General features: G+C 36.0%; 1 protein-coding gene across 6 annotated transcripts in view; it reads left to right on the forward strand.

The window, feature by feature from the left end:
• Positions 1-12,076, forward strand: part of DDR2 (discoidin domain receptor tyrosine kinase 2) — a 206,739-nt gene that overhangs the window by 118,658 nt on the left and 76,005 nt on the right. The window lies entirely within an intron of this gene.

A 12,076-nucleotide genomic window follows, 5' to 3' on the forward strand; every position in this document is an offset into this window, starting at 1 on the left:
CAAAGAAGTATTTGAGGTCCAGAAAATTAGATAGTTCTTTGAGAGGTACAGACCTATCTGAGTAGGAGATTGCTTGACTCTCCAGTAGCCCCAAGTCCTTTCTCCTTTTGGATTCCCCTGAGATAGAACAATCAGCATAATATTGTAAATCTGAAAGACTGTACTGGTTCCTAAGGAGGGCAGAGACCCAATGGAGAGTGAAAGGTGGGTATGTTGAATTTATAGATTTTGGTTCTAGTTCTTTGAATTTTGAGGTTGGAATAAGTAAAACCTCCTTATATTCACTTGGCTTCAATGGATGCTTAACGATCCTTATAGAAACATAAGCCAAATTTTGAAAAAAACAAAACCAAAAAACAAAACTCCAGGTAGAAGTAGAAAATAAAGAGATTTTAGTGAGAAGTACCTAAGAAATAATCCCGAAGTATTTGACTATCATTTCAGTAATGGCCCACAAATAATACCTTTTCTACATTAGTACTCATTTTATTTTTGCTGAGGCAATTGGAGTTAAGCGACTTGCCCAGGGTTACACAGCTAGGAAGTGTTAAGTGACTGAGGGCAGATTTGAACTCGGATCTTCCTGACTTCAGGGCTAATGCTCTATCCACTGTACCAACTAGCTGCACCCCCCCGCTGTCCCCCCAGTACTCAGTATAATCACCTGACTCCACACTTTTTCCACCAAAAAAATTCCAAATTGGTTTCATGAATGAGAGAAGGGACTAATCCAGAGGTAGAAAATTCTTACTGTAGACCATGGCTGATTTCCAGAAGGATCAGTCTTCCTCCTTAGCCTCTGCTGCAGTCTTAGTATGATAGAAAATGTTTTAGATTTCTGTTCCTTAGCAAAGTGGAGGTTTGAAAATCAAAGATTGACCCTGGCTTTTGATATTGAAAAGAAAGGTGCTGTTTATAGGGACTTTATGCCTGTAAGAATAGTTGTTTGTTTTATGGAATAGCTATGTCCCTGAAAAAAGTTATGCCTAACTTGTATTTTGAACTTTGAATTAAGTCGATTAAATCATTTTTTAAAAACACTGGGAAAAATCATTATTTATAAGGTTGTTTCACTGAATCCTTTAAAGTTTTTTACTTTGTATTTTAAATTAATTAAGATTTATACATTCTTCCTTCTACCTTTCTCCACATTAAAACAAAACAAAACAAAACAAAAAACCATTAAAAGAAAAATATATAATTGACAAAATAAATTCCCACATTGGTTGTGCCTGAAAATGCATGTCTCATTCTGCATCTAGAGTCCATTACCTCTCTGTCAGGAAGGGGAGCTTCTTTCATCTTTCAGCTCTATGAAATCGGGATTGGCTAATGTACTAATGTTTGCATTTTGTCTTTCCTATTAGGTTGTAAGCAAGGGTAGGGACTCTCTTGCCTGTTTTTGTCACTTTAGTATTTAGTACAGTACCTGGCCCAGGGTAAGCCCTTAATAAATGTTTATAGATTAATTAATTGGTTGATTTATGAGGTTTAGAAAGGAAAGGTGACTTGGCTAAGATAAAAAAACTTAGCAAGTAAATCCAGATCTTCAAATTACAAATGTAATTCTCAATGCATAGATCTTTTCCTCTTTCATGTGGATTAAAGAAAGAGGGAGAAGACTCAGAGACACAGAATCTTTTGGTAAACATGAATAGTCACTCCTTATTTTAAAAAAAGTGATTAATTTAGATAGCACCTATAGTAGAAAGAGAATTTAATCTGGAGTCTGCTGTCCCAGGTTAGAATCCCAGATGTTATTTGTAACTTTTATCTTAAGTCACTTTCCCTTTATAAAACTGAATTTCTTTATAAAATGATAAGATAAGATATCTAGATTCCTTCTCACTTCTAAATGTTATGGGAGTGGTCTATGTCTCCTCTTTCTCTTTTCATTTTCAGTACTTTTTAGAACAGGCTCTTATTACTACCACTCTAAATTATTTTAAGAGCCTCCTAATAAGTCTTCCTGTTTCTATTCTCTTCCACTTTCTTTCTATTCTTTATACTGATGGTGTGTCTTATACATGGATTTGGTCATATCACTTCATTGAACCAAAATCCTCAGTACTTTCCTCTTATTTAAAGAAAGAGAGAGAAGACTCAAAGACACAGAATCTTTTGGTAACATGAATAGTCACTCCTTATTTTAAAAAAGTGATGAATTTAGACAGCACCTATAATAGACAGAGAATTGAATCTGGAGTCTGAAGTCCCAGGTTAGAATCCCAGATGTTATTTGTAAGTTTTATCTTACATCACTTTCCCCTTATAAACCTGAATTTCTTTATCTATAAAATGATAAGATAAGATATCTAGATTCCTTCTCACTTCTAAATGTTATGGGAGTGGTCTATGTCTCCTCTTTCTCTTTTCATTGCCAGTACTTTTTAGAACAGGCTCTTATTACTACCCCTCTAAATTATTTTAAGAGCCTCCTAATAAGTCTTCCTGTTTCTATTCTCTTCCACTTTCTTTTTATTCTTTATACTGATGGTGTGTCTTATACATGGATTTGGTCATATCACTTCATTGAACCAAAATCCTCAGTACTTTCCTCTTATTTAAAGAAAGAGGGAGAAGACTCAAAGACACAGAATCTTTTGGTAACATGAATAGTCACTCCTTATTTTAAAAAAGTGATGAATTTAGACAGCACCTATAATAGACAGAGAATTGAATCTGGAGTCTGAAGTCCCAGGTTAGGATCCCAGATGTTATTTGTAAGTTTTATCTTACATCACTTTCCCCTTATAAACCTGAATTTCTTTATCTATAAAATGATAAGATAAGATATCTAGATTCCTTCTCACTTCTAAATGTTTTGGGAGTGGTCTATGTCTCCTCTTTCTCTTTTCATTGCCAGTACTTTTTAGAACAGGCTCTTATTACTACCCCTCTAAATTATTTTAAGAGCCTCCTAATAAGTCTTCCTGTTTCTATTCTCTTCCACTTTCTTTCTATTCTTTATACTGATGGTGTGTCTTATACATGGATTTGGTCATATCACTTCATTGAACCAAAATCCTCAGTACTTTCCTCTTATTTAAAGAAAGAGGGAGAAGACTCAAAGACACAGAATCTTTTGGTAACATGAATAGTCACTCCTTATTTTAAAAAAGTGATGAATTTAGACAGCACCTATAATAGACAGAGAATTGAAGCTGGAGTCTGAAGTCCCAGGTTAGAATCCCAGATGTTATTTGTAAGTTTTATCTTACATCACTTTCCCCTTATAAACCTTTATCTATAAAATGATAAGATAAGATATCTAGATTCCTTCTCACTTCTAAATGTTATGGGAGTGGTCTATGTCTCCTCTTTCTCTTTTCATTGCCAGTACTTTTTAGAACAGGCTCTTATTACTACCCCTCTAAATTATTTTAAGAGTCTCCTAATAGGTCTTCCTGTTTCTATTCTCTTCCACTTTCTTTTTATTCTTTATATTGATGATGTGTCTTATACATGGATTTGGTCATATCACTTCACTGAACCAAAATCCTCAGTACTTTCCTCTTGTTAGACTCTTCTGCCTAGCACTCAAGACCATCCATAATCTGTTGCAACCCTAACTTTCTAGACTGTATATCATAATACTCCCCTTCACACCCTTTATATCACAGTTAAAATGGATAAATCTCTTCCCCACAAATACTTTCTGATATTTGCTTTTGTTCAGGTTGTACCAAGTGCCTGGAATGCCAGACCTTTCTCTCCCTGTTAAATTCTACCAATTCTTTAAATTGCCATCTCTGCCATGAAACCTACTCTGATACCCCTCCTTCCCCAATTGGGAAAGACATTTCCATTTGGGTCTCATATAGCACTTAGCTTAACTCCTAATACACTTAGTTTGATGCACAATACTTTTGATATCTGTGCTTATGTGTTACTCTTCCCTAAAACCCTCATGAAACAATAAGCTCCCTCATGAAGATCTGCAATTCTATCTTATTTAAACTTTGAACTTTCCCATGCATCTAGCATAGTAAGTTCTTAATATTTATTTTAATAAATTGACTATATGATGTCTTAGCTTTTCTTAAAGAGAAGAGTATTTTAGTTTCATCTGAAAATCCTGGGATTAAAAGGAGACAAACCATTATTTATGCCTATTGAAAAAAAGGACCTGGCTTTGGATTGGCTCATATTTATTGACTTTGTTTAAGAAAGTAAATTCACTTTCTGTCTAACTTTACAGGGAATAAGGGAAACAGGGCACCATTGTGGACAGAAAAGAGATTATTTCTTAAATTTACCTGTGATCACTCTGGCAGGACAACTTTTGCCAGTGGTACAATAGTGCGGGAGAGTAAAGGAGAGACCAAATGACAGAGACATTTTAAATCATGTTAATTATAATCATGATAGCTGATCTGTTTCTTTTCTCATGTGTCATGTCTTGCAAAGGCCTTTTGCCTTTGATCATTACAAGAAGACTTGCAGATAATGGTCATAAAAAAGATTTTTGGTCAGATATAGGTGGTACTGGATATTCTCAGAGGCCCCTTACAGATGTGACATTGTTAGAACTCAATGAGCTTCTCCAGCCAAAAAGTGATTTCAGTTGTTCAGTTTTTTCAGTCCTGTCTGATTATTCGTGATCCCATTTGAACTATTGTTTTTAAAGATGCAGGTTTGCCATTTCCTTCTCCAGTTCTTTGTCAGACAAGGAAACTGAGGCACAGTGAAGTGACTTGTCCAGGGTCACATAGCTAGTAAGTGTCTGAGGACAGATTTGAACCCAGGAAGAGGCATCTTTCTGACTTCAGATCTGGAGCTTTTTCCACTGTACCACCTAGGTAACTCCAAAAGTGATTTCACCTGTGTTTAAAATTCCTAGTACTTTGATTAGTTAAGGAGGCAATCTTTAATTTGGAAAAAATACTGAGTCCAAATGTCACCTCAGACAGTATACAGCAAGTTATTTCATCTCTCCCAGACCCAATTTCCTCATCTATCAATAGAAATCATAGTAGTACCTGTGTATCAAGGCTCTTTTGAGGATCAAATGAGGTAATATAAGGTTTATAAAGCTTAAAATCTTAATTAAATGCTTGATATTATTTAGGCTTCACTTGTGTCATATTTCACATTCTACCTTGAATTGTTATAGTGACTTGTATCCATATCCTGTCTTCAACTAAATTGTAAGACGCTTGAGAGAAGGTCCCATAAAAAATAAAACCACTGACTACAAAGAAATGTAAGCTCATTAGTTATATGGCAATATTGGAGATGATTTCTTAGTAAAGAAAATAAAGATCCATTTTATAAAAAAAAATGTTTGCACCTCCCACGATAATGGACTTTTCATGACAGTTTATTAGGCAGAACTAAACAGATGGAAATGGAGGAGTGAACAACATGGAAATAATGCTAATGCTGAGTAAGGTCACAATTGAAAATCAAGTTGTGGCCTCCTACAGTTCAAGAAGATCAGAATAGATAGGTAAAGAAAGCCCATTGAGTTCTAATAATGTCAGATCTGCAAGGAGCCTCTGAGAATATCCAATACTACCTATATCTGACCAAGAATCTTTTTTATGACCATTATCTGCAGGTCTTCTTGTAATGATCAAATGCAAAAGGGCTTTGTAAGCCATGACACACGAGAAAAGAAACAGATCAGCTATCATGATTATAATTAACATGATTTAAAATATTTCTGCCATTCGGTCTCTCCTTTAGTCTCCCACCCTATGCACCATTGTATAAAACATTCATATAGAAGACTACTTGTAAGGGTTTGACAATCTCAAAAACTGCTAAATTTTTTCATATTGGATATGTACTCAAACAGATATATACTCTTAAACCCAAACAGACAGTTAATAAGCATTTATTATACACCTGCTATATACCAAAAAAGCGGTCAGTCTAGTAGGGAAGATGACATAAAACCAACTATGCACCAATTATATGCAGAATAAATAGGAAATAATCCACAAAGGGAAGGTATTAGAAATGAGATGTTGCCAAGGTTTTCTGGAGGAGGTAGGGATTTTTTGGGGGTGCATCTACGTGGTAGATAAAGAACTGGTTCAGAAGTCAGGAGGACTTGAGTTCAAATGTGATGTTAGATACTTGACACTTACTTGCTGTATGATCCTGGACAAGTCACTTAATCCCAATTGACTGGTGAAGGAAAAAAAAAAGTGTGATTTTATCCAGAAGGTAGAGATGAGAAGATACATTTGAGGCATGAGGAATAAGAGAAAATACCTGGAGGCAAGAGATAGAGCATCTTATTTGAGCCATTTACTGGCTTAAAAAGGATCTGGAGAGATGTAAGGTGTAATGAGACTGGAAACTTGTTGGGGAACTCGGTTAAGTTAGGAAAAAGCTTTCCCCTTTATAAGGTATTCATGAAATTCTTCTTAAGCTTTTCCAAAGAATTCCTTTAAATAATATTTAATAATATTTATGATAATGATAGTAATATTGCTAGCCTGAATTTACATAGTTCTTTGATTTTAACTTTTGTAAGGTCTTTGAATGCCAGACAGAAGATTTCAGAAATGAGCCTAGAGGTGATAGGAAGTTGCTGGAGATTATTATAATGATATAAAATCATGAGAATTATTGGGTGTTGTATTATTGTAATTGCATATAATCATTATAAAGTATAATGGGCTGCCTTAGGAGACAGTAGATTGCCCTTCTCTCTGGTTCTTCAAGTAAAATTTAGGTTACAACTTGGCAAGGCTGTTATGCAAAAGATTCTTGTTCAGGTTTGCCTTGGATCAGCCGGCCCCTGGTTCCTCTTCTGTCCCTGAGATTCTGTTAGACACTATTCAGGACAGATAATAAAGTATTAATGATCTGTAACCACTAGAAACACATTCCAAAGGAGGCTGCTTTTCTTACCTTTGTGAATTCCTCACTGAAGTGTGGTCTGCGAGCTAGTTCTGCTGACTTTAATTGTCACAATAACATTACCCAATATGGATTTCAGAAAAAGGTTGTTGAAAGTTTATTCACATCCCAAAAGGCTATGCCCTCATTCCACAGGGACACTTCATAAGGAATATGACCTCCCACCTCCTTCCAGCTTTCTTACTCACCCCTCAGGAGATTTGCTAGCTGTAAAACTCTGGGTTAAGATATAATATCTCGGGGGCAGCTGAGCTGATGAACAGTCTTAGAGATTGCAGAGCCCAGGGTCACTGTGTCATGGTGTTTGTCCATAGGGGATTGGGAACAGAGAATACATTCTTTCCTACAAAGCAATTGAGACTCAGAATTGTAGAGTTTTTATTTCGTTTTATATTACTCTCTCACACGTGGGGTTTATCAATGCAAAAATGTGAAACTCTGGGATTTTGCCTGAGGTTTCCAGCCTCTCTATTCTGTTTCCTTCACTCGGTCTACTCTAAGATTATCAGTAAGATTATCTTCAGATCTCTTCCTGCCTACACATGGGTTCTAGGCTTACCATCCCAACCCTCACTGGTAACCCCTTCTTCAAATGGTTCTTTTATGCTTCTCTTTGCAGATGTAAAGGGCATGACTGATATATCTCTTCTTAGGGGAGTGTCTTTCTATAGCTCACGAGCCCCTACCAGTGTGTTTCCCTTTAAGACTGTAGATTGATAACAATTAGACACCCAAGTGCAATTGGCTTTTAGAAAAAGATATTTATTAAGTTAATATAGTGAGAATAATAGGTATATAATATCTCCCCAAAAGTCTGTCATATCCTCCCATCACTACATGCACTGTCAAAGAGAAAGTGAGCTCAAAATCAGAGAGCACATATGGTCAAGAAGTAAATCACAGATCCTGAGTTTTTCAAAGTTCTCTTCTCCCTTTGTAGGGTATTCATGAAATCATTCTTAGGCACAGTGTAGCTTTTCCAATGGATTCCTTTAAATAATACTTCATAAGAGTAATGATAATGATAGTAATAACGATAGCTTAACTTTATGTATTTCTTTGATTTTCACTTTTTGTAAAATGTTTTGTGTTATTTCATTTAATCCTCACAAGAATGTGTGGCATGTGTTATTTATTATTTATATTTTACATATTAGGAAACTGAGGCTTAGAGAGGTGAAGTTATTTGCATGGCGTCATATAGCTGGTAAGTATTTAAGGCAAAATTTGAAGTTGAGTCTTCCTAGACCCAATCTGTCTTTACAAATTCAACTATTAAGCCAGGTGGCTTCTTAATAGAGTTCTGAGGCTACCTTTCCCAGGGGTATCTTATTTGTCATTGGCTTCTAATATTGTAATTGTATCAGCTATTTGTAGACTATTGCTATGAGTGGAACACTGATGAAAAATTCTAAATCCTTTGGTCCTCTGAGGGTCACAAGATCGAGGAGGGAAAGGGGGAAGCCAAGAACATGAATGAGTCCAAAGATCATTCTCCTTCTGCCTTCACCCTTCTTTTAAGTGTTTTTCTTCCCCTCAGGTCTTGGCTTGAACTTCTTTCTGCTCTATCACAACTTACTAAGATCTTTTTATTTCAAACTGACTTCCTATTTCACACAAAGGCTCTAGTTAATCTTCAAGTTTTAGCCAATCTGAATATTCTTCTTACTCAGTGTCACTCCTTTTCATTCAGTGGCTTTCAAGGATTTCCAAATTGATCAAAAACCTTTTTATCTATCATAAAGAATTTTGTGGATTATTTAATGAGTATATTTATTCTGACATGGTTAAGATAATTGGTGATATTTGCCATATTTGCTATCATATTTGAATGTTTGGACATTCTATGAGACATGGCAAAATTTTCTATCTTCTGGAAACTTTTGAAAATGCCATTGTGATGAGATAATTGATTGATTTTATAAACCCCGTCTTGAAGTAATTATCAAACCTATTTCATAAAAAAAAACATATTATCATTTATATAGGGAATGAAACACAATTTTGGGAAAAAACACTCTTGCTGAACCAGGGAGTCCATGTTCACTTCTCATCTTTGATGTTTAATACCTTGTGATTCTGACAAATCACTTTGCCTCTAGGGTGTCACACTTTTTCATCTGTAACATGAGAAGGATGATCTTTGAAGTGCCTTCCAGTTTTAGACCTCTAATCCTATTTAGGAATTAATTTGTGTGAACTTAAGCCAACAGAACACATTTTTATATGTTAAGGCTTATTTCTAACGATGAATTATAAGACATAGAAAATTCTGGTATTGGCTAATGAATAATGGTGGTACACTGCTGTTAGGGAGGTTTTTCTCACTTTCTCAAATCACATCTTATAGGAGGCTAGGCTCTCCTTTCATATGCTAATGGATAACATTTAATAGTAGGTTTTTGTGAGGTACTTTATAGACTTTATGTCTCTAGATGCTTGCAATCTTTTGAGGTACTTAGTACCAGGTTTACTATCCCTTTTATAGATGAGGAAACCGAGACTTAAGTTTAGTGACCTTAACTATGCAGCAGAGTATACACTCAAACTCAGGCTTGGAGTTGATTATAAATCTTCAGGTTACCCCATATCAAGCTCAATTTCAAAAGACATGGATTAAGGACTAGAAGCATCCAATTCCCCTGTTTTACAGGGGCTCACACATGTTGAGGTCTTAGGAGAGGCCACTGGGTAAATCTCCAAACAGAGTAGCTTTGGAGGGCTTTTTCCTGACAAGGTGGTGAAGGATGGCAGGGAAAGGCTAATTGAGATCTTTGTAGGCACCATTTTGCTACTCTTAAACTCATGGTCTAAGGCAACCCATAATCATCAAAAAGTACAATTAATTGCCTTTCACTGTCTAAATGAAGATGGTTGCCTTCTTTTCTGAGTAGAGACAAGAAATGTTAAGGACTCTTGGAACATCAAACTCTCTTCCCGATCCTTTTGCCTCATGAAACCTTTACTAATTGCCAGAATTTAATATGTTCCTGCAGAACCCCCACAACACACACACACACACACACACACACACACCCCAATTGGTTGTTGGTAAACAGAATCTTGGGAACTTTCTGAAAGGACAATTCTTGCTCCATGTCTGAGTGAAGGATGATGTCTGAGAGATTTTGTGTGTGTGTGTGTGTGTGTGTATGTGTGTGTTTGTAAATGTGGGTGTATTTCTTTTAATGCTCTGTTTATCTCATTCCAGTCCTCATCATCTCTTGCTTAGACCTAAGTGGTCTTTTCTTTCTCCATCTACTTCTCTCTAATCTCAACATACTCATTTTACAGCATCAATTTTCTTAAGGCATGGGATCGCCCAGGTGGTTCTCCTGTTCAGAAATCTCATGATTTTCAATCACCTATGGAATAGCACAGAAGGGGATGAGCTTTGCCTGTATATATAGCCTGTCTGGCTGAAGCCTACCTTTATGACTGCATCTCTATTTGGTCCCCTTCATGCATTCTGGGTCCTATAAATTTAAGCCATCGGCTCTTCCCTGATGACTTGTCCCACTCTCTCCCCACATTCACGCCTTGAGGATGCTTGACTTGGTAGTTGTTTCAGGTATTTAAAAGTCTAGGTCAGAGAAGTGTTATACTTCTTCTGTTTGGCCCCAGAACTGGAAAGAGTGGGTAGAAATTGCAATGACAAATTTCATCTTAATGGAAGAAAAACTGCCTAATTATTAGAGAGACTCCAATGTAGAATGGACAATTGCTTTAAGTAGAAGGCTTCCCCTCTGCAGTGGTCTTCAAGCAGAGATTGGATGATCACTTGTTGAGCAGGTCATAGGGAGGATTTTTGTCCAGAAATGGGTAGGACCAGATGGTCAGTGAAGTTGTTTCTGTTGTTTCTGATCTTGAGAGTCTACGATTCTCTGCATGTAGGAGAATTTTAGAATACAGCAAAATCAATGGCTCTGGATTCAGATGACCTGAATTCAAATCCTGCTTCTGATATTTATTGCCTATGTGACTTTAGGAAGCCATTCAACCTCCCTGGGCCTCAGTTTCCTCATCTGTAAAAAGAGTGAATGAACTAGAGAACCTCTGAGGTTCTCCCTTCCAGGGAGGGACTGAAGAGTCCCTTCCAGGTCTGAGATCTTATGATCCCTATTCTTACCAGTTGAAATCTTTCTCTTCCTATATAAGGCTGAGCTCAAGTTTTATTTTCTTCATTTAACATTTCTTATTTTTATTATTTTAATGTAATTAATTATAATTTTAATAATTATTTTAAACCTTATTAATATAATACAATGATACAATATTGGGTATAATTAATATAATTGCCATGTTATTTTTATTATATGTTGTTATTACATTTCCTAATGACTGTTAATTTTTGAATCTCTCCCAGCTGAAAGAAATCTCTTTAAAATATTCCTCTTATAAAGGTTGTAAAGAATGGAAAAGTTATTTTTGGTGAGATTTAGAGAACTAGATATATGCATAATGTACATCTACACACATATGTATACACACAAATTTATGAATATATATATATGTATATATAGGTAAGTATATGCCTGTATATATGCATGCATGTAATACATGTAATCATTCATGTGTGTGTGTGTGTGTGTGTGTGTGTGTGTAGTTCTTAACTTGCTTACAAAGAGAAGGGACTCACACAATAGGAGGATGCCAAAATGAGAAGGGAACACTGCTATTATCTAAAATGAAGAATTTTAACCTCTTGTGTCAGAGACCTCTCTGGAAGTCTGATGAAACATCTGGACTCATTCTTAGAATAATGTTTTTTTTTTTTTTAATTTTATAAATGGAAAAAATGCCAAATTTCAGGTAGAGGCTAGTGAAAATAAGATGTATATTTTTTCTCATCCAAGTTAATGGCCACCCTGAAATCTGTCCAGGCATGTCCTTGGACCTCTTAAGTAAGACTACTTGGTATGGAGGAATCCCCTCATTTTACAGACATGGAAACAAAACTCTGGAGAAGGGGAAGTAAAATTAAGAATAGACTCAGATGAATAGGCCCCAGGAGGCTGTGGAATTATTGGTAAAAACCATGAGCCACGGATTGGGTTGAGTGATATTATTATTAATGGTGTTGTTAGTATCCAGCTTCTACGATTTCCGAAAGTTTGAAAATCCCCGTGGAGACCACTTCCAGGTCTTAGGGTTGGGGATTCTCAGCAGCAAACCTGCATTAACGCAGAATGAGAGC

Source organism: Sarcophilus harrisii, chromosome 4 (genome assembly GCF_902635505.1).
Source record: "Sarcophilus harrisii chromosome 4, mSarHar1.11, whole genome shotgun sequence".
Lineage (NCBI taxonomy): Eukaryota > Metazoa > Chordata > Mammalia > Dasyuromorphia > Dasyuridae > Sarcophilus > Sarcophilus harrisii.